Below are 23,101 nucleotides of genomic sequence, written 5' to 3' on the forward strand. Positions count from 1 at the left end.
CCTTCCAATCTAAAATTACCTAGCATGCACCAGAGCACAAAATAAAACCCAGACAGGCTGAAGTTTACTGTGGGAAAAGATGTGTTTTGCATTCCATACCATATCCAATAACATCTCGTCTACCTTAAAAATCACCAGAATTTCAGGAGGCATCTTTTTGGATTTTTAAATAGCTCAGCTGAAAACCAATTCTCCTAATGAAAAACAATAGCAAATTACTTAGTTATTATTAATCTCATGCACAGATGCAATTATTTCCCTACTGAGACTTTTATCTAAAAAAATAGTCTTATAGATTATTTTGGAAAGATGACAAGTCTCCTTCTCGGCTGCTGTGTTTTAATTTGCATAAACATGACATTAAAATGTGAAAGAATCGCTTTAAAAAACAATTACTCCATCAGCAAAAACCTGACAGTGCAGAACTCAATGGCACCACAGAGATCATCCTGGTAAGAAAAGATAATCTTTTCCTTTTACTGACATTAAAACACCTCTTGCTTTAAACAGGACTGCAGTTCAGATTTAGGTTTTAGAACCTTTAATAATTGAACATGTGTAAATATCATTATTTTTAGATGCACTGCAGCAGAGAGCGAAGGAATAAAAATCCCACACCGAGCACCTTGACAGGGCTGTTCAACCCAAGGGAGGAAGGGTTATACAAGATCTTGCCATGTTGAGAAGACGAAAAGGAGACACCTTCCTATTATCATGCCGTGCCTGTCTCTGGGAGCTTTTGTTCCATTAAAAACTTGTTAATTGCTGCCTTAGTAACAAAGGAACAACATGCTGTGGTGGGACTATTAGGAGTCTACAGGGCTGGTTCACCCTTAGGAAGGCAGTGGGATTTAATTGGCTCCGTGTTCTTAGAAGATGCAATAAAGAGGGATAATCAATTGGTGTCAACATCTAATAATGGAGATTCTTTGCAAAATGGAAGGGAAAATCCAAACCCTATTTAATTGAAAGCTATGGCATCTGGGGCTGCAAAAAATGAGCTGGATGTAAAATTTATGAAGTATTTGTGCACAGCCAAGAAAAAAAATGCTGAGAATTTTAAGAGGCCATCATCACCTCTCTGAAGGAGCCATGACTTCAGTTCTGCAGAAAGCAGGTCTGCAAACTCCCATGCAAACCAGCAAATTGTAAGTCAGAACACCCAGTGAGCTATTGCATCAGCCGGCTAATAAATAATTCCCTTACTACAGCAGTACAAGGACTGAAACGCTTCTTCAGTCCTTCTTGGCAAACCAGAAGATTCCTGTAGAACTCTTTTACCCCATGCAATATATTCATGCAAACTCTCCAGAAGTGCTGCTTGGTTCTCCCTTTGATCTCCTTAAGGATACAACATACTCCAGGAGCTTCAGACCCAAGAATTAGTTTTATAGCAAGGTTTTATGAAAAGAAATTAAATGAATGCCTGTTACGGCCAGTTTGCATAAGGACTGAAGCCTCCAGAGGTTTCCTCATTGCCATGGTTTAGTATAGTTTGGGTTTTTAGTAAAGAGGGCATCAGCCACGGAAGTGATTCTCTTGCAAAGAGGTGCTTACAGCTTCCTCTGTGACTTGACAGAACTAATCAACTGGCTGGTTTCAATATTGGCAACTTTTTAAGCCACTTAAGAAGCTTGACACGCCTCTGTGATCCACATTTAAGAACGAATAGAGCCCAGGAAAGCTCTCTGGTCTTCCGGCTTTCGGACAGGTAGCGGGGGGGGGCCTGCAGGTGGCCCAGTGGGGCTGGGCCAGGCCTTGCTCAGCCCAGCCGGGTCGGCCGTGGCGCGGCCCTGTTCCATCCATGGCTCCCCCCTCCACATCCCTGCTCCATGCAGACGGCGCGGCCCGGCTCCCCACCATCCCCCCCTCCAGTGCGGCCAAAGATTCATCTGAGGCCACTGCCCAGCAAAGCTCAGGTGACCAACAACGAGAGGCGAACTCCAGCTGCAGGCCCAGGTGAGATTAACCCTATAGTGCTATAAGATTCCTCCAGAACAGATGAAGCCTGCAGACATCAATCCTCTCCCAAGTCAGATGAAGAGGAAAGGTGGTGAAGAAAACACCATAAAGACACCAAGGTCAGTAAAAAAGGAAGGGCTGAAACCCTGAGGGAGGAGAAAGAGGAGATACTTCAAACTTAGAAGCTGAAATTCTGTTGTAAAGCTATGGTGGTGATGGACTATGATACATCAGAGTACCCATTGTAATTTCATGAAAGCATGGGGGGCGGAGCGTTCAAACTGTACTTGTGAGCAAAAGTACTTGGGCTGAAATAAGCAAATGATAGTAGCTGTAATTTGATGAGGACCCTTGCTCCCAAGGAAGGAGAAGACCTCTGTTCCTAGAGCTGAAAGTGATGAGGACCCTTGCTCCCAGGGAAGGGGGAGGGCCTCTATTCCTAGAGATGAAGATGCTCCCAGAGACAGGTGAAGAGAACCTTTGTTTCTGAACAGCTCAACCTTAAAATGGTACCCCATTAGCTCAAGATTGGACCCTCGAAAGCAGTTGTGGGGAAAACTGTAAGACGAGGGAACTCTCGCATGCAAGCAGAGAACCATCTCTGCTGTCTCGCTGTGACATTGAAGCCATGAGAGAATTTCTTGTGGAGATGTCTCCATAGCATGAGCAAGAGAGACCTCTCTCCCTAAGTGAACTGACTGAAAATCTCAAAGGTTGTCTTTTTACGTTGTCAGTGGGAGAAGGGAGAAAGGTGGGGGGAGGAGAAGTGTTCTGAAAGTTTAGTCTGATTTTTTTCCTTGCTTTTAGGTCTGTTAATAAACTTCTTTATATTCTTTTAGGTTTTGTGCCTGCTTTGCTTTCTCCTAATTCTTATCTCACAGAGGCAAAATAAGTAAGTAATGGATATTTTGAACTGAACCACTACACATGAAAATTCAACTCTGATATCCCAACGGTATTGTCGGCGATTCAATCTCAGACCCAGACCAGCCGGGATTCTGAATCATTTATTCAGAGGAGTGAGTTGGTTTTATACACTTTTCTTAGGCACACTATTTCCTTATATGGCGTGACCTATCTCATGTTCCCACATCAGCAACACACTTTCCAAATGTCCTTTTATGGGGTGATCACTTGCTGTTTGTTCACTCGTCTGTGAGCTCCCAGCAGTCCCCTCTTGGTAGGGCTCTGCCGTGTGACACCTCCTGCCCCCATGGCCCGGTGCAGAGCAGCCTCAGTGTGCCGCCATGTGCTCCTTTGTTCTGCCATGTGCCTCTGCAGGCAGATTTTACAGCTCACAACCCAACTCTACCTTATAATTCCCCATAGGTATCAACTCCAACCAGTGCATATCGAGACTGGTTTCCTGTTTTCCGTGAAAATAGAGTGGGGCTATAATGGAAGGAATAAACTCATGTACATGAGAATAAGAATAATTAGTTTCAGTGTTTTTCTAAAAAATATTTTGCTTTAAAAGCAAGCAATAAGCTTTGCTCCAGGAGACTGCAGACAACAGGTCTCACGGCCTTTTCCTCACCCTCACAGTAAGTACTCTCAAACAGAGAGCTGTCAGAACTCAGAATTAATCCTCATCTTAAATAAATACCCTTTGTTTACTGACAAGTGGACTGTCTTTTGTCTGTGTGTACTCTCCAGTGTTTGGCATGAGGCAGAGAAGCAAAAAGGGATAAAGATGACCTCAAGGACCATTCTCTTCCCACAACACAGACTCTTTGTGCAGAGTAAATGCCAACTGTAGCTGCAGTCGTGATCACAGCTTGCCTGTGAAGCCCCTTCTTCCCCACCAGGCCCCTCGGGGTCCAAAGCCAGGCTGCAATAGAGGCAGCTTCAGCTGGTGTTATCCGGAGAGATTCCGGCAGGACCAGAGGTACTTGCTATGAAAAGGAGCCCGTGTCTTTGGTTGGAAGGCAAGGGCAGGCTACAGATTTACCCTGTGGACCTCAGGCCTGGCACTTCCCATGCATTACTAAATGGAAGGGACATCTTCTGTTTGTGTCCTCATATTAATTCAAATCAGTAATGAAGTTGGGAGCATCAAAAGGTTTTAGTGGTATACGGGATTAGACCAGGCTTAGATAACTGAATAAATGAACTGACTTAATTAGCTCTCCTGAAACAAATTATTATACAGTGCTCATTTCCAACTCTCATATGAACCCCAAAGACTTCTAGAAATGCATTAATTCCTTGAATAATAAATCTTACATTTTGGCATACCTACTGCAATTATGATGGATAATGAGATTTTAATTAATCAGACCCAGGTTTTTTTAATGCTTTTGAAGAATGTAGATACATTAGGGACCTATTTATTGAGTAAATCTTGGAGTGAAAATAAAAAGAGCAGAAGTCAACAGGAATAGCAACAAAAAAATTTCTGTGTTAAACAAACTCATATCTAACAGGCTTCTTGAGAACATCCATCCCACAAACACCCCTGTCTTGAGTATGAATTCTGCAAACTGTGAAATCCTGGTCAAAGTATTTACTTCAGTATCTCTCTAGAGGCAAAATACAGTTATTGGCTATTATGCCACATGGAATACATTCTTGGCTTCACTCAAATAAGGTTTTTTCTACTGTTATTTAAATGGTCAGTGTACAAAGATGATTTTCTTGCTCATCTATTCCATGCTTCCAGGTACTTCTGAGTGAGAGGCACTTACTACTAACATGGCAAAGCAGCTATTACACCCTTCTCTCATATTTTTCATTTTTTTTTTTTTTTTTCAACCCCTTCTGAGGAGGTAGCTAAAGATCTCTCTCATGGAAAGGTAGTGGCATTGCCATTGTCATTAATTATAAATCAGTTTCTAATATGACTGAGAGCACAAAGATTGTAGGGGGCCTTGTTAACATGAGATTAAAATTCCCTTGAAGTGTAATTATTTTGAAAGAGAGTCTTGGGCTGGATTTATGACAACCTATTGCATCTCTGCCCTTACTGCATTGACAGGAGAGATTTTGCTCATCGCAGGGAGAGTATCAGTGCACACCACTTCCCTTGGAGAAACCCTAGCACTCGCAAGGAAAATCCTGAAGGAGAGGGGGCTTTAAATCCTAATTACAGATTTCTAGCAGGTCCCCATTCTTCTTAGCTCCTTTTTTGATGAAAGTGAAGCTGTCGCTGGAGAGCACCAAGAAACTCAAGAGCACAACACCCTGGCAGGGCAAGTTCAGCTCTTGCACGTGTTTGGAATGGGGAAAAAAGGCAGCGCTTCCAGTTTAAACAAAACTGAATTTAAGTCCTAATGTGAAACTTTCAAATTTTTTTGCCCTTCTTCAATGAACCTTGCTGGATTTGACATGGTAAACAGCTTTGGCTTTCCCTTCCTTTCCTTCCCCTTAAAAGAACTCAGCCATTTCCTCTGGAAAAGCCACTTTTCCTTGAAAAAATATGGGGAAAGAATTTTTTTTATTAAACCAAGCAATTGGGAGTAGCATATTCAGGCTTCTTTTCCCTCTGCTTGAATTTCTAATCTTTGCACTAAAAAAATGTAATCCTTACTGAGCCACGGAGCAGGGAAGGGGGGTAGCAGACCCCTGCACAGCTGCAGTAATCTGGTCTTAAAGTGAGAATTTACAGAAGCAGCTAGGTGCAGGAGTCCCTCTGGCTCAAGGAATTAGGAAACCAGGTACTTCAGCCTTGAGAGGATTTTCCAATCTGTGTATTTGGGCTCGTGCATAACTTTGCAGATCGGGGCCCTGCGAGTGCCTCGTAGAAGACAGCCAGATGTGTCCTCCTTGGCATTTCTCTGGGGAGAGCTTAGAGAACCAATTTTCCTCTGCTCCTCATTTGCACAGAACTGCTCACGAAGGAGCACCAGCTCCTCGCTGCACTGAGTGGGTCCCTGGTTTCAGGAGCAGCCCCCAGGCCCTGAGTTGCTGCCAGCTTGCCCAGGCTGACCCTCTGTGCCGCTCCTCTTTGGCAGCTATTGCACCCCACACCACAAAGCCCGCTGTAACAGGGGGCCAAACTGACAGGGGTACAGAGGATGCCAAATTCCACTTGACCCAGAGAAACTGAGGCCACAGTGGTCAGATATTGCTAGGAAATTTTCATCTGCATTTGCAGAAATAGGACACTTAATATAAAAGAGACCTGGCCCAAGACAAAGCATGTGTTTGCTCTGGCCTCTGTGGGAAGGAACTCACCATTTATTGTCAGCATCAGTGCTGCTGCAATCCACCTTGGTAATGCAAAGATTCATTTAGAAGCTGCTTTGATATGTTGCACTCAGCTCTTTGAGTACTGAAACGCTTTTTTGTGCAGTTTTCCCCACCCCCTGAGTTTGGTTGCCCTCCCCACCAGCAATCTAAATTCGCTTTTATGTGCTAGGAAAACAAAAAAAAAAGTGTGAATTTACCACTTCTGAACATCTTGTCCTCTTAATTTGTACAGAGCTGGTTTGTTCAGCACAGAAACAGTACCAGGAGCAGAATAAATTTAGCTGGGAGGCAGGGTGGGGGCAGGGAGGGGCTCTGCAAGGGCACTGCTCTTCTCGTGGTGTTCTGTGAGCTGGTCTCATCATGCCCCTGCCCTCCTGCAACCCTGTTTCTGCCAGCTGCAGTCAGGGTGGAAATGCCACATCCATGCAAAGCCTCTCCATCATTTCATCTTCCTCCTTTCCTCATAAATTTGTCTTTCTTCAAGTTAGCTGTTTTAGTTTCAGGATTTTATTTTTTTTTATTTTTCCTCTCCTCCTTCCAGCTCTCAATTCCCTGGATACCCCATGCCCTCTCAGGGTCTCTCACCCTCCTTTGGCACCCTATGTCCTCTTCCCAGCCCATCCTTTCCCTTCCCTCGCCCTGCTCCTCTTTGGCCACAACTCCTTTGCTCCCCCACTTTCTGTCACTTTCTCCCAGACTCTTCCCTTCCCAGTTCTATCAGCTCTATCCCAGTTGCCTGCCCAGAGTCCTCCACTTCTCCCTTGCTACAATACCTATGCAAGGACACAGCCAAGGATGTCACTGAGCTTTAAGGCCAGAATTATTGAGAGTATGCAATGAAAAGACATGCCGGAACCACTTAGGAAAAAAGCTGGGGACCGAGGTGAGATGGAAAATTAACTGAAAGCAGAGAACAAATAATCTTTGTGTGTCTGGGCCTTAAAACTACATGGGGAAGCCTTGGCAAGCTGTGCCAAAGACAGCCAGCTTGGAGAAAATCCATAGCAGCAAATCCTCAAGTTAACCCAGGCGCTTCTTGAACCTCTCACCCATTCAATTTGGACCAATATTTTGGGTGGAATAAATAGCAGGTTTTCCTCTTTTGAAATAAAAAGGGCAAATGGAAATCAGATTTTGTTATCTCAGAATATCAAGTCTTAACATTTTCTTCAGTAACGTAATGAGCTGATGACCTTTGCAAAGAAGAGAGGGAATGGCCAACTTCATATTTACAGCATTTATTTTATGTAACAGCTTCCTCAGCTGAGCTGGAGACAGAAATGGACAGAGCATTATTAGCCCAAGACAGCTGAGTCTCCTTATATTTCTGGACTAGAAATGGGCATGTAAACCATGATAAGTGGTTATGTTCAGCCAGCAATTTAACACTAGCTACAAAGAGAAGACAGGCCAGAATCTGCACTGATAAAAGGCATCTTGCACTGTTTGGTGCCCAGCGCCATAATTTGGGGCATTTTAATCTTCTCTCTTGGAGTGAGAGCCTGTTTGTTCTTTGGGGTCTGAGGAAAGGTGAGGATTGTCACACTGGTACAGCAATAAACATGTTAACCTGGCATCAGAGATTCCAGAGGGTAGATCGGCGCCCCAGCAACATGAGTCAATGTGTGCCTACCACGGCCAGATGATGATAAATTCCCCCCCCCAGTGCTCCCAGAGGGGCAATGAGTGAGCAGGTTTGGCAAACATTTGGAGTGGCCTGAGGGTTGCAGGAAGCCCCAAAACGGGGTAGGTCCTGCTGGGAGGCCCCAGAGCCAGCCCAGCAGGGGATGGGTGTGAGAGCTGTGGTGCCAGCAGAGCTGGGTGGCTCGGGCTCTCTCCAGAAGGTTTTTCCCTAAGCTTTACAGGACAGATGAGGGCTGTCAAAGGAAGAATGCATGCAAACAAAAGAAAAGCTGCTTACAATAGCATGGCTGATGGCTGTCCAGAACAACCTCAAAAAGGCCTGTCCAGAAACCCCGTATTTCCCTAGCACAATTATGGCCTATAAATCAAAGCAATTACCAGGCACACACTATTAAAAACATTTTTGAATCTGTCCAAAAATATACACATTTTCTCAGTTTGTGCCTGCAGAAACCAGAGCTGTGAGAGAGCAAATGTGTTTGTGCCATCAGGCTTCTCTCCTGGCAGTGAATGGGCTTGAGACAATTACATTTTCTTTTTATGCTTCCATCATGTGCAGCACCTCTGTGAATAGCAGAGCTCCTGGCTGTAATGTCACCACAACCATTCTTGCTGCAGCCATTTCTGCAAGAGCTGGAAGAAACAAGTCCTCCCTGAAACAAGTCCAGCCTGTGGGCAAGGGGGTTTGACTGCCAAGTACCACAAATATGTTCTATTCAGATACTGGCAAAATGCCTGTGCAGAGATCTCTGTCACAGCTTAGAGAGGACTTGGGCACGGCTGTTCATGTGGGGTCCACTTGGCTTGTAAAGCCACCTTTGGTCAGTCTCTCTTTCCTCGCTGAGAGATGCATCGATGTGTCCTGGCCCCGTCTGTCTCACGGAACCTGCGCCAGAAATTTCCATGGTCAGTCGTGGTCCCTGGCAAGCCATGTTCCCTCATATGCCTGCTGAGGATGGCACCTTCTCAACCACAAGGAAACAGTGGTGAAACACAACTGATACTGAATAAGCCCAGGTAGAGGACTTCTGGTCTACAGCAGATTGATGCAATGTTAGCATTTATTTAATTTTATCAATATAGAGAAATAAACATACGCACAGACCATGTTTATTTCACTCTATCAAATATAATTTTAACAAACATGACACAATTTTTACTGTGAAACAGAATGTCTCTTAAATATTATAAGTTTCAGTGCTTTGTAATTGTATTTCAGTAGGCACAAGAAGTATTTTACTGCACAGTGAATGCATTTCATTAAATAGTATAAATTTACACTCTGTTATAAATGAATGTTCATTTTACATTGTAATTTTTTTACTGCAGAATGTTGCCATTTTAGTATTCACTGTAATCACTCCACTGTGTTGCAAGCAAATGTCATTTATATGATATGTAAAAATCCAGAGAATTCAATTTAAGGGATCTCAGTCTGAAGTATAAATACATGCAAGCCACGTAACACAAATAAACTTACTCCAGATGGTTGCAGATAAAATCAAATCCCACCATCATAAGAAATAAAATTCCCAGTAGAAGCACAGGCAATTCAGTACAGCTTCTGCTGACTGAAATGGCCAGAAAAATTAGCACCAATCCAAACATAATAAATTTAATGAAGTTTTTGTGACTAATGAGAGACCAAGCATTATGTTTTCTAGGTGGTTAAACAGCTTTTCCCTCTGAATGTTTTTGAGAATCTACATGGATTCCCCCAGCTAACTGGCCCAGGAAGTACCTCACAGGTAAATATCTAGAAACAGAAAGCTATTGATACAATAAAACAGGCCATTCTAAAAGCAACAATGGTTTATTTGCCTCTCTACATTACAGCTGCCTGGAGTACTTACAGTACAGCCCAAGAGCATTAACAAACAGCCAAGCTATTTCTTCTCTCTTGATAGCCACCTTATTGCTTTCAGCAGCTAGCAAATTAAACCTTCAAAATAATTCTCATGTGCACTGACTGTAAAGTGAATTTAAATTAAACTAATATATTACAAGAAAAGTGAGTACCTAAGCCAGAGTTCTCAGCAGCCTTTCTTCTTCCCAAACCAGGCACAGAGCACACAAATATAGTTACACAGTTCACACCTGCCAGCGTGCATCTGCACATGCCATATGCTGCAGGACACACCTTATCCCAGCACTCACACACATATGTATTTGCAAACACCTCCTGCCACTGGGAGACAGGGGAGTCCAGCCAAGTGCTACTAAAACCAAACAACAAAAGCCTTGCTGCCCATTTCTCCTTTGCCAGGCCCCCTCACGTGCTCCCCGAGCTCTAAAACAGCAATAGTCACCGCAGGCACGCTCAGTGGATGAAGGCCTCTGGCCCTTTACAAGTGGACATGAAGCCAAAGAAATGAAGTTACTGACTCAACACCACTACACCAGGACAAGGAAATCTTGCACAGCCCTGCTGGTATCCTTCTCCTTGTATTCATCTATCATTCCCAAGCTTCAAGTTCAGACCTTGGAGCAGCCTGCAAGGCTGTCTCACACCTTGCACTTGCTGGCTCCAGTGCAGAGCTAAGCACTGCGCTGAGAAGGTTTTAATTGCTCTGTATTCCTGAGGTGGCATAAAAACAATGGAAGTGAACAGGTAGATTTGAAGTGCTCTAGAACAGGCTATGACCTCAAACACAGCTTCTTTGTGCTTAGGCTGCTAGATAGATCCAAGCCCTAAAAATCTGAAAATCCTGATGTGATTAATTACATTTCTGAGAGGTAGTTATTCTTGGTAGTCAATGAAAGTCAGCTTAGATGAATATTTGGGGACTCACTTTGTACTTGTTTATTAAATAATAATTTATTAATAAACTATTTAAAACCCTGTTCTTTTTGTTTCTGGGCACATATAGCTCAGTTTTGACTTCTGCACCTCTAGATTGAAGATTTTAGATCACACTCAAGAACAATCTTAAAAATCTCTGCTCTTACTCTAGGTCAAATTCAAGTTAGCCTCCTGCAAGTAACCCCCTGCAAGTGTCTCAACAGGATATCATAGCAGAAATGGCTCCTTAAGTCTGGCACTAGGCATAGTCAGGTTGGAAAACAGGTATAATCAGATCTGAAGGTAGAAAACCTGACTGCATCAGCGCTGTGAAACTCTGCAAGTATTCAGTATACATAGCACAGAGTAGGGGAGAAAGCAGAAAACTGAGAGCAGCCCTTCTCATGGTGGGTATTGCTTTTCCACAGGAATCATGGATTGGTTTGGGTTGGAAGGGACCTTAAAGATCATCTCATTCCAACTCCCTGCCATGGGCAGGGACACCTTCCAGCAGATCAGGTTGCTCCAAGCCCTGTCCAGCCTGGCCTTGAACACTTCCAGCAATGGGGCATCCACAACTTCTCTGGGCAACCTGTGCCAGTGGTTCATCTCCCTCTGAGTGAAGAATTTCTTCCTAATAGACAATCTAAACATACCCTCTGTCAGCTTAAAGCCATTGTTCCTTGTCTGGATACCATCTGCCCTTGTAAGAAGTCTCTCTCCCTCCTTTTTAGAAGCTCCTTTTAGGTACTGGAAGACCACAGTGACCTTCTTTTCTCTGGGCTGAACAACCCCAACTCTCACAACCTGTCTTTGTAGGAGACGTGCTCCAGCCCTCTGATTATCTTCATGGCCTTCTCTGGAGGGTAGCTGGGTGCTCTGGGTGGCTGCCCAGCCCCTTGCAGAGCAGGGCAAACACCATCAAGTTCTGCAGGGACATACCACAGGGCACATCCCCTCAATATCAAATAAGGAATTCCTGCATCATGGCCAACACAAGTCCTGAGGACTCCTTTTCATACAAAGTTGTACATCACAACTCTCCTTGCCCCATGCACTCACACACAGGAAGCAGCCACTGATTTTATTACTCTGTGCATTGCAGCTGTGATTGCCAAAATCTGTTCTACACATTCTTGAGACATGTCCAGTTACTGCTGGCATTAGCACATAGTTCCTCCTGGATTATTCCTCAGCATTTTAAAGCTGCCCGTGCTGCTGCTTGGTACAAGATTGGATTTACCAGCATTTCATTTCCTGATTCAGCCTTCCTGGTTGGAAGTTTCCAGCTCCAGTCTCTTGGAAGCCTGTTAAGTTATGCAGGGGTCTGGCACCAGAGCAGTTTAGGTGCCCTTTCAGAGCAAGGGACCAACATTGCCGGACAGGAACTGTGTTATCTGCACTGCAGGTCGCAGAGTACTCTGTGTTTCCTGATAATTAAATTCACTGTTGGAAGCTCCTTACATTTCCACGTGATGAGTAACTGCAGGGCTGGATGTTGCCCCTAATTGCTTTTTATAACAAGGTTATAAAAGTCACGCTGTTATGTCCAGCTATGTCAGGGCCCTGACAACTGTACATGACCAAAAGTGACATTAATACTACATTGTATTGTTCCAAAATTGGATATTAATGAGGAAATTTCAGTCCTCTTTCAGTAGGATCTTATTGTGATCAGTTAAGAGCTGTATTTACACAGGAGCGTTAAGGAGCATTAAAATAAAACTCAAAGTAAAAATCTGGATATTGATATAACCTAAATTATGTGTTAAGACACGAGGTAGTCTAATTGAGCAATACTGTTAACTGCCAGGTTACAAAACTTCTCTAGTAGCTTATTACAATTATTACAATTTGTTTTCTCAGCCCAACACTGAAGTAAACTGAGGGAGTGAGAACATGCCAGTGCAGATTTCTTGTGATGATCACGTTCCTTGGCAAGGAGGTAAGTGTGAAGACATCACTGGATGACCAGATGCTTTTCCTCTGCTAACAAAGAACTTCTGCATGGTTTGACATTTGAGCTAAATGGATAAGAGGGACAAAGCTGAAACTGCCCAAACCCATCCCAGATATCCCTGTTTCTAGACTCAGCAGCAAATGAACTAGGGGAAAAGCAAGTTAGCCCAGCCTGAAACAAGCCTCTTGGCACCAGCATCGTTGCTATTTCCATGTAAAGCCCACACTCCTTGGGAACATGAGGCCTGTGGAAGTCTTCTCTGGGCACAATCTGCTGTGCTACTGGGCAAAAGATTAATGCAATTAAAATTAAGTCTCAGATTATCCACCCAGACAAGCAGGAGAGAAGGGATCCTGATGTTCGTATTACCAGTGGGTACATTCTGCCCCGGCTTGTACTCCTGCACCCTCACCAGATGTCAGACCTCGTCCACACAGGCTTTGAAGTCTGGGACGGCATTATGGAGGCAGAGGTGCCACTAGATCATGGAGTATTTTCCTACAGTAATTGCCAATTAATAAGCAAAGGAAACTGTTCCTTAGAAGTGCTTATTGCCCAGCAGCTCCTGGTTCAGATGGAGATAGCTCCGTGCAGTGGGTAGAAGTGCCATGATAGACCACCCCTGCAAACCAAAGCCACGTGGCACAGGCTTGCCCAAAACCAATAGCAGTCGATTTTTAGCTAATGAATCAGTTAGTCACAGCCTGATAAATGCTTGGAAAATGCTCACTAGTCCTACATATGCAATGTGTTTGCATTAACATTTCAGAAAGCTTAGCGGCTTCCAAGTTCCTTTATGTTTGCACACAGCAGAGATCTCCAGGAAAATCTGATAAGGGAGCACAGTGTAAGTGAATTATTATAACAGACACCTGAATAAAAACAGTCTTAAGGCAAGGCAGCTCCAGTTGCTTTACACACAACTTGCTGCTTTCTCAATATATTCTTTATCTATTCCTGAGTCAAGAATAAAATCCAATTTTGTCAAACATTTTAAGCAAAATGTAAAGGCCAGGGAAGAGTTCTTTTTCAAATGACTTCCTATTTAGACATGCCCTTATCTGAAACCAGGGTAATAAAACATTTTAGCCCTTTCCAACAACCAGATGTCAACAGAATTGAAACCATCATCAGCACACCTCTAACTAAAAAGCACCACTGAACAAAGCTTGCCTTGCTCAGGAGCTCACACAATGTTCCATCACGTTTTTCAGCTTACAGACAGAAGAAAAAGCTTGAGTTATCCTGTCGCTTTGCAACTCTCCCAGTCCTCTACATTTCCATCAGGAATCCAGGTAGGATTTCAATGGCTTTGGTTTCTCTGGAGTGTATTTTCAAAGCAGGCATTTGGTCTCAATCTGATCATGAGAGCAAGGCAAAGGGGGGAATATTCACACAACTCCCTGCAAGCCCCTGTTCCAAATGCATGGCAGGAACTTTTTAAACATCTTCTCAGATGGCAAAGAGAAAACCCTGTGGGATCAAGGCATTATTTGTTGTTCTGTGCCTGCAACACCCGAGAATTCCCTGTAATGGAAGAGAAGACCACGGGGAGCTGCAGATGTTCCCAGCAGCATCTCTCTGCAGCAGCAGAGGCAGTCCCTTCTGGCAGCTGTGTCACAGAGGCCTCGATGGCTCTAAAGCAGTGAGATCCCAGTGGAGTCGCACTGGTGTCTGCCGTAGATGGAGAAAATATTCACATTCTTACAAGGTAGTTGTAAAATCACCAGCCACTTGACTACATCAGCAGCTCGGCACACCATTTCTCAGATCATTACTCATTTCTTCACATACTATAAAAGATAATAACTGCTTGTACTCAGGTACCATAGAGGTGCTCTGTTAGGGTGCTGCTGTCAGTGGCCTGTCACCCTGGCTCCCACACGATGGGCTCTGTGCTGACAGGAAGGTAGAGTGGCTCTGTTTCAAGAGGCTCTACAAGCCTAAAAGCACCTTACTGGCAATATAAAAAGCCCCCAACAACTAAAACAGTGAGAAAGATTTCAGCGCATACATTATGTAAAGAGTCATAGGAGAATGACACGAGGGGGTTGCAGAAAGCTCAGCAGACCAGCACAGAGGTTTGTGAGCTGGTTGCTGATTCTTATTTGCAATTCAAGAGGTCTGTGATTGATCAGAGCATTGTTTCTTCTCCTCTAACTACAGTCCTTTCCACCCTCAGGGAAATACCAAAGAACAAGGAGTGAATAATGCACTTAAGGTATAAACCTGTGGCATCTGGTGGATATTTTAACTAATGCTGGCATTTCATTTAATGATACCAGATAAAGAATTGTACAGCCTCATTCAGCCTGTTTTCCCTCACACTATTCCAATCAGCAGCAATTGCAACCTAAGTCTCAGGCTGAAGATTATATTTGCAAATCAGATTTTGGGGGGTGGGAGAGATAAATCTGTTAGTCCATGGTTTGATCAAAAGTTTGAAAGCTAGTCTTATAATGAAAGGGTGAAATCTTGGCTGCAAAGTCAACGTGAGCCTCATCCAAAATTTCTCACAGCCCTTTTAATAGCATAAATGTTTCAAGCTAGTACATCTGGGTCTCTGAAACAGTGGCAACAGTATTTCAAATATTCTCAAAGCCAGATACTTGGATGGGCTTGAATTGGTGACAATAATTGTGAAGATCAGCTTTCTCAGGCCAAATAGAAACATGCCAGGACCACGCAGGCAGGCTCAGTTCTCTCACAGGAAACACTTGAGTGAAGCAGGATGCCAGGGCTTCAAAGAGGAAAAGCTGGAGGGCATAGCAGCACATGTGCTGAGTGGCAGAAAATTAACAATTTTGATACTGCAGCTACTCCAAAACACATATCACCGAATACACCGAGGCAAATAATAGAACAGTAGAATTCAGTGAAAAATTAGAGAATACTTGGCGTGTTTGGGGCACCAAGCAATCAATATTTGTCCCCCAAATTCTAACTGATGGACCAAAACTTCCTGTAGGGCACAGAAGGCACCATAAGGGATGCATCAAGCGGCCTTCAGCAAAGCAGCACATGCCAGAGCTTTCCCATCCACAGGATTCCCCACACAGAGCACTTAAGGCAGGTCACAAAACAGCAAGATACCAGCTGCTTGCATTTACTTTTTTTTTTTTTTTGGTAACATTTCTAAACCACACTTTTCTTAAGACAAGTTATATGCAATACTTTCGCTCCGACCATTTAAATCAATTCGATAAGCAAGCCAGATTGCATGCCAGTGCTTCCAACAATTAACTTGCAAGAAATCCTGTGATGAACCTTAGTCTCTTTTCACACTGACTTTATTATACTCACAAAACTTTACACTCGTTCGTATACAATCTGAAAATAAAACACTGCCAGGCTAGCAGACAAATCAGTGACCTAAATGTTCCAGAAAATGAAATGATATATGCCTTGGCTGTCCTGCAGAGCTTGCAGAAGCAGGAAGAAGTATCACCAAATAACTTGAATTCAATAATTCCCCAGAAGCACCAGTTCCCATAACCTTAGGAAATTCTGATGCAGTCGGTAGGAGAAAATACATCTCTCTGGCAGCTAACTGCAAAAAGAGAAAGTGGGATGCTCAGGAAAAAGAAAACACTGAAAAGAGATTAATACACTGGAAGATATATAGGAAGAGAAGGAGCAGAAGATTTCTTCTCTGTCAAGCAGAGGGTTACAGATCCATCCTGTGTTAACACTTCCTTTCCAATTAGATCACAACCACCTTTATTTTCTTTTATTTATTTTAAACCCTGGCTTTGAAGTGGTGGGTTATGGAATGAAATGAAAGGACGTATTACAGAACATCTCTTGATTAGCCATTTGGTCTGACCAGCTGAGCTTCTTTTAATGTTATGCAAAAGAAACTGAACAGACCCTCAGGCAGAGGATGCTCCTGGCCTTAACTGGAGCCTGATCAAATCATTGTCTCCCTATTGGAGGGTGCAGTCTTGCAGCCCTGCTGCTGAAATGGTGCTTTGGTCATATTTTGTGGAAAACTGGCAAGAGCAACCATTTAATGTCACATTTCTGCTTTAATTCTACAGCTCTTATTACTTTATATGCATAAAAAATGCATGGCTACTTATAAATCTTTAATTACATTCCGGACTAGACCTGTTACATTTTTCACCTCCCCTCCAGAATGAAGTCTGGAAGATGCACACGTGCCATAGAGGACATGGGATACTCTGCAAATTTAACACAGGCATTCATTCAGTGGAGAGCAGCAGCTCTTCCCAGGAATGGTACCAAAACCAGGAAAGCAGAATTTGTCCTTTTTAGCAAATAATTACATTGAAATTGTGAGATACAGCCTCAGTGTTACAGTGGTGGGAGGCTGAGATGCTGCTCTTATCATTGTCCCTCTTTTCATGTTCCTGCTGTGAGACAGAGCATGACCCCAAAAACTCTTATCAAGTAAGCTGGTAATAATCATGGTTTTACAGCTCCACACAAGAGAACCACCCTGGGAAAGGGACGTACCTGACAGGAGAGCCCAGATCCCTGAAAATGTGAAACAGTAGCCTACAAACCTACCAAGGAGTTGGAAGGACTCACTTATAAAAGATTCATAGTGGCTACTGAGTGCATTCATTGATCGAAACTCTTAACAACAGCTACTCTTGACAAAGACACCTCTGCATTGCCCTGTTTGCAAGTATTCTCCACATCACTCACCCTTCAGCCCTACTCCTCCTGTCTCCCGCTGCCTCGGTTCCCAGAGGGCCAGGCAGCTCATATTAAACTTGCTGCAGTGACAAGAACATCCCTGGAGAAACCACTTCTACCTGGGAAATGGCCCATGAAGCTGTGTAGGCATCCTAAAATGCTCTGAAAAACCAAAAGAGCAAGGCAGTCACCAAGGGGAGTGCTAAGAAGATGAAGAAGAAAAATAAACACAAACATGCAGAGCAAAAATTTTGGACAAACACATCACACTGCCTGAAAAGGATCCCACAGCAATTCTTGCCATGCCACCTGTTGCCTTGACACTTACCATAATAAAGCAGTTGTGCAATCTTTCAGCTTAAAGCTGATTTTTGAAGAACAGGTATTTCTCTGCTCGTTCTTATTTTATTTTATTTTTTTTTCTCCCACAGAGGTATTTCGACTGGATTTAGGACTCTGAAATCACAAGACAAAAAACCACCATGAGTGAAGGAAGGGGTGGTGAAGGCTCCTTTAATCACGCAGGTGGTGGTGAAGAGAGATTTGCACCTGGGCCAATTACCCATTAATCTGCAGCAGCTCCTGGTAGAAATGCCCTACTTTGCTCTTAATCCTTTTGTAGTACCAGCCCAGCTTGGTGCCACCTCTCCTCTCCTCGCTGACCACTTTCCCCCCCTAACATGCACAGGCTGCTGCATATTACATTTTGAAACAAACTCCTAGTGCTCAGGTATTGTGCAGATTACAGCCAGCAGGCTCTCCTGTTTTCCAGCCTCCTTTTATTTTCCAGCCAGTAACTGCCTGTTCTATGTATCAGGAGATTAGGAAGAAAATGTGTTATTTCCATGAAGGCTGACACAGCCTTTTTCTCCATTTATACCTACTGATTTTTTTCCCCCTGATGCATTATATGAGCTCCTCTCTCCGTTTCATTTTTCTGACAGCAGGGTTTTAACATCCTTTAGAAAATGCATGTGCTGTTTAGCATACTATGGAGTGAGGATAGGCCAGGTGTGGATCATTTTATATTGCAGGGAAATGAGTCCTCTTTTCTCCATAATTATCAAATCTGCTTCCACAGGGAGCCTTTCTCTACTTCCAGGCTACAGCCTTCGGTTACCTTATGCCACTTGATAAATATTCAAAGGTCACTACACCGGGATTTCCTCTGGAAGGCAGAATTCTTAGAAACATGGGGTTAGGGCAAGGAAAACGGTCTTGCATGAAGCTTCGCTCCCTAAGAGAAGGTGAGAATTTCTCAATAGTTAGAGCTGAATATTGAGAAAAGGAAAAGCTTTGCTTCTAGTTCCGACGTTACCTGAGGAATATCAGTTATCAAAGAGGGAGAATACAAAATTTTACCAGGAGTGATAATATGTTTGAAAGTGCCATATACTTATTTTTTTCGACTTGGTGAAACATAGCAGATGTAAAAACCATTTGAAATGTAAAGGATGCTATGCAACGTTACCATCCAGGCACAGTGCCTGTGTCAAATTCACCTTAATGACATTTCTTTTTCATGAAGGCATTGAAGCTTTCACCTAAAAACCTTTTTTACATGTTTTCCTTTCATTTTCTCTCCAATTAGCTTTTTCAGTAGAGTTAAACTGGAGGTTAATCCATTTAATTTTAGTATTGTCTACATGAGGGTACTTGAGATACATCAGTTCTAACTAAAGGAGGGTTTAAATTCAGAGGAGTCAAACTGCATGAGCCCATCTTATGGATACTTGTTGAAGGCAGCCTGGCCACAATTAAGCAGAGTTTGTTTCCACAGTGGACAGCGTACAAGAGCATGTAGTGACAGGACAAGGGGAAAGGGCTTAAAACTGACCAAGAGCAGGTTTAGGTTAGATATTAGGAAAAAAAATAATTTACTGTGAAGGTGGTGAGGCACTGGCACAGATTGCCCAGGAAAGCTGTGGCTGCCCCATCCCTGGACCAGGTTCAATGGAGCTCTGAGCAACCTGGTCTAGTGGAAGATGTCTCTGCCCATGGCAGGGGGATTGGAATTAGATGGTCTTCAAGGTCCCTTCCAACCCAAACCTTCTATGATTCCATGTAGGCCGTGTGTGCAGGGTGCATCCAAGTCATCTGGGTGCATTAACTTGTCAAGCCCTCACAAAACCTGCAATCCCATGTTTGCTCAGGACAACCTGCCCATCATAGCACAAAAAACCCCAAACACTGGTCTGGGGACTTGATGCAGGCACACACTTCAAATATATCTATACCTAAATCAAAGTGCCTTTTGTCCCCAGTGAACATGTATCTTCCTGGAGCACTAACATGGCTCACTGCAGGGTAAGACAAAGCCTCCCTGAGCAGCCAGGCTCTGGGCTCAGGTGCCACCCCTTCATATGACCAGGAGCAGCCAGGTTGCAAACTGCTGCTTGTCCTTCTGCAAACCGCCCTGAAGCCCACTGTCCTCTCGGACTGACAGGGCCCACAAGGGAAGTTTTTACCTCTGCGCACAGCACTGCTTCCCTGCCAGTGCTGAGCAATGCAGACAGGATGATCCAGGCGGGCTGTGCAGGGGCCCTGTGCTTCCCAGGTGAGTTATAAAGTCACACCAGCTTGTGCCCTGTTTTTAACCCGGTGTATCTGGTTTTTATCCACAGGAACTGGGCTTCCACAAGAGGAGGAGAGAGACAGAGCTTGGGCACAGCCTGGCCACCCGAGTCACAGACACATAAGGGACTGAATTTCTTCAGGACAGGAAGGGGAGCTGGAACACTTTTCAGTGTTCTTGGAGAGAACACTGACCACTAGGATATTTCTAGTTGGAAAGCACTACCTCCTCCTTCTCCTTCAGTGAATAATAACACAGCTACATGGAATAATTTATTGTTGTAATAGGAAATAATAAAAATGCCAGCAACTGTTCACACATGACCTCCTAAAAGGAACCTTTGTGCTTTTAAAAATCAACAGTCCAAAAATGAAATGGGAGGTTAATGTGATCCCCTTGGTGCAGCTGAGCCTGCTACATATGGAAGTGCTTTGTGTCAGGTTTTTGTGCTGGCACGAGCATATGGGATCAGACACAGAGGAGGAGTTCTGAACTTTCCTGCAGACAGATGAATGAATTCAAGCTGAAGTAGCAGCACAGATCTTGCACTAGCCAGTCCAAAAATAGTAAAGAAATCCCTTTTCTACATTTAGCACTGTGTGGATGGATTTCTGTGTTCATTGATAAGCTCCTAGGCCAGCTCAAGTTTTACAAGAGCTATAGCTCTTTATTTCTACAGTCAAAAGAGTGCAGGAGTTTTGAATATTAGCACAATATTATCTCCCTTTTTGCTTTCACTGCATTCAGCACGGCTGGCTCCACTAAATAACACATAAATCTTAACAGTCTGTTATACAAAGATTATTTTGAAAAAGGGTTTCTTGCCAGACTATCATCCATTTTGTACCACTTTTTCTTCCTTTGTTCTGTCTTTTTTATTCTTCTATGAGAAAGATTTTTCCTCTCCTTTTTCTTTCTTTTTGTCCTGATCTAATTCTTGTGGCTGATATATAAGAGCACTGATACAATGTAGTTTTTCATTTTGGCAGCTTTTTTTAAACAGATTCCATGGCATGATCCAACCAGTGACAAATGACCCAGCACTTCCACTTGGAATACTAACGCTGAATTATCTGGCTTCCTGGGGTCTGATGGAGATGCAGCGAGAATTAAAAAAAATTACTGCACAGGAGCAGTGGTGACTGATGTAGGGCCTGCACGCTGAGCTTCTGACCTCCACCGTTTCTACAGTAAATGTGCAATGCATTGTGCTTTCTATTCTCAGGCTCTCCTTGGAAGCCAATTAAATTAAAAGGCTATTCATTTCATTCTATTTGTCTCCAGGACGCTCACATAGAAATGCAAACGATTCCTGTTCAGAGTTCCCCACCTCAGAGAAACTGATATTGTACTGCTAATTTGTGATAGCACTGTAAACCAATATGCAATCTGCCCTGCTTTAAAAGATGTGCATAGGATGTACACTGAACTTACAAAACACTGATTAGGGAGATCATGAAATTAAATCTCCTGAAGGGCATGTCTTTCAAACCCTCAAGGCAGCTCTTTTTCTTGGTTTAATCAGATAGTTAATCATTGCAACTCCCGCTTTCCAAGAGCCAGATTCATCAATACTAGGAAGCATGGATTTGTAATATTGAACATTTACAGTCTCAGGAAAGCTTGGTGAAAAGCAAACCTGTAAAAGGTGGTTGGTAAGCACTTTGCTGCTTTAAAAAAAGCAATGGAGGAAATGAAATAATATTTCCTAGTAAAACCAAAGAATCATTTGAGGACTGATCCACCAATTTGAGCAAGAGACAAACATAGTCCCAAATACGCTGTTCTCTTAAGGCCTAGTCTTGTCTCCGGCTCCATGACAAATTAACATTTTTGTTAAACTGTCAAAAACAAATTGATACAAAACATTATTTTCCTGTGTTTTTATTCTAAATTAAGCTTGTGGTATAGTTCCCCATGCCACTTTGAGCAAGTGCAATTTCACATCTGGAGGAATGACCTTCACATTGAAGTGAAACAGGAAGACTTCAATACCGTCCTGCAGGATACGAAATTACATCCTGCAACCTGCCATTTGTAGATCATTTTTGCAGGCTAGCAGCCACAAATTGGAACGTGCCTATCATCAATGGCAGATCAAATGTTAGGGCTTGTCTAATGGTCATGGTACTGAAGGTTTGTTGATAAAGAAGATGTGAGTTTGTAACAGAGGCAGCAGCCTCTGTTGCACTTTATCTGGATGTGGCTGGCAGGGTGTAATAAGCTAAACAAGGCTGAAATGACAAAAATGTCTCCAGGCTTATGAAAACCTGGAAAACTATTTCTGGGAAAACCTGGCAGTTTAGAAAAAAATGTCAAACACTTAACTACCTTTGTCAGAGAGATGAAATCATTCTGGCCCAGAATCATTCACCTGCAGTGCTAAAACCCACGGACCTTCCACCAGGGGTGAGCTTGAAGACACTTCCCTGGCTTGAGAAAATGAACTTGCTTCCCCCTGCTATGGTTAAATTAGTTTTGTTTTCTTCCCTCCCTGACTCTCAATAAAATTTCAATCAGCAATCAGTTATTGAAGTATTAGAAGACAGAAAATTTTGAAGCGAAAAACTGATAAGTGAGAATAGGCTTCTTAATATGGCTTGGAAAAAGAAGCAAATATGAAAATTCCAAGAAGATCACTTCAGCCTGTCTAGTCATCCTGTACTGTGTTGACTGGAAGGAAGTCAGTAAAATGAAGGGTGAATGATTTCGAGATGACTGAAGGAGAAGCCTTTTTCAGCCCCAGGATTTTATGCCACAAAGTATCAAACAGGTCAGCTGTTCAGCTGGCTTCCAAAAACCCTGTCATAAATGTAGCGTGTTGCAAAGCAAAGCACCTGGAGGGGTTTGTGCAGATCTGTATTCAGCAGCACAGGGGGAACAGCAGAAAGCAGGACCTGCACAACAAGGACCAGGAACTCCGGGCTGGCACCTTTGTCTGTAAATTGCCCTGCTGTGAAGTTTCTCGATCCATCTCCCGGCCTGGCTGGAATGGGCCCTGCTGAAAGAGAAGATGCTACATTATAAAATCCATAGGTCTATGGGATATGGAGCTTCAGGTGCTTCTGTGTCCTTTGCTGCCTAATTTCCTTGCTTTGAGATTGTTTTCCTTATTATTGTAATTCCTCTGCAGAACATTAACCTTGAATTTGATGCAACAATGACGGGGCAAAACTTCTTCTACCCACCTCAGTTTTGCAGCGTAGATGATGAGGTGTCCAACAAGAAAGCTCTGTCTTTGATAATTTATTTTTGTTTGGTTTTCTGAGTGTAACAACCAGTTTCTAACAAAAACTCCCACAGCTTCTCAAAGCTTTTGTTT

The 23,101-nt window shown here is 43.3% G+C and overlaps 1 long non-coding RNA gene across 2 annotated transcripts; it reads right to left on the reverse strand.

Moving 5' to 3' along the window:
• Positions 1-11,143: 11,143 nt before the first annotated feature.
• Positions 11,144-22,776, reverse strand: LOC116441593. 2 transcript variants are annotated; one of them, XR_004239164.1, is made up of 4 exons: positions 22,617-22,776; positions 17,533-17,660; positions 17,214-17,366; positions 11,144-16,089 (listed from the first exon to the last, which is right to left on the reverse strand). It is a non-coding gene; the product is annotated as an uncharacterized LOC116441593 (long non-coding RNA). The 2 variants fall into 2 exon arrangements; XR_004239163.1 differs by having other exon boundaries at positions 11,144-17,366.
• Between the last annotated feature and the right edge of the window lie 325 nt (positions 22,777-23,101).

The sequence above is a fragment of the Corvus moneduloides genome, chromosome 3 (genome assembly GCF_009650955.1).
Source record: "Corvus moneduloides isolate bCorMon1 chromosome 3, bCorMon1.pri, whole genome shotgun sequence".
Lineage (NCBI taxonomy): Eukaryota > Metazoa > Chordata > Aves > Passeriformes > Corvidae > Corvus > Corvus moneduloides.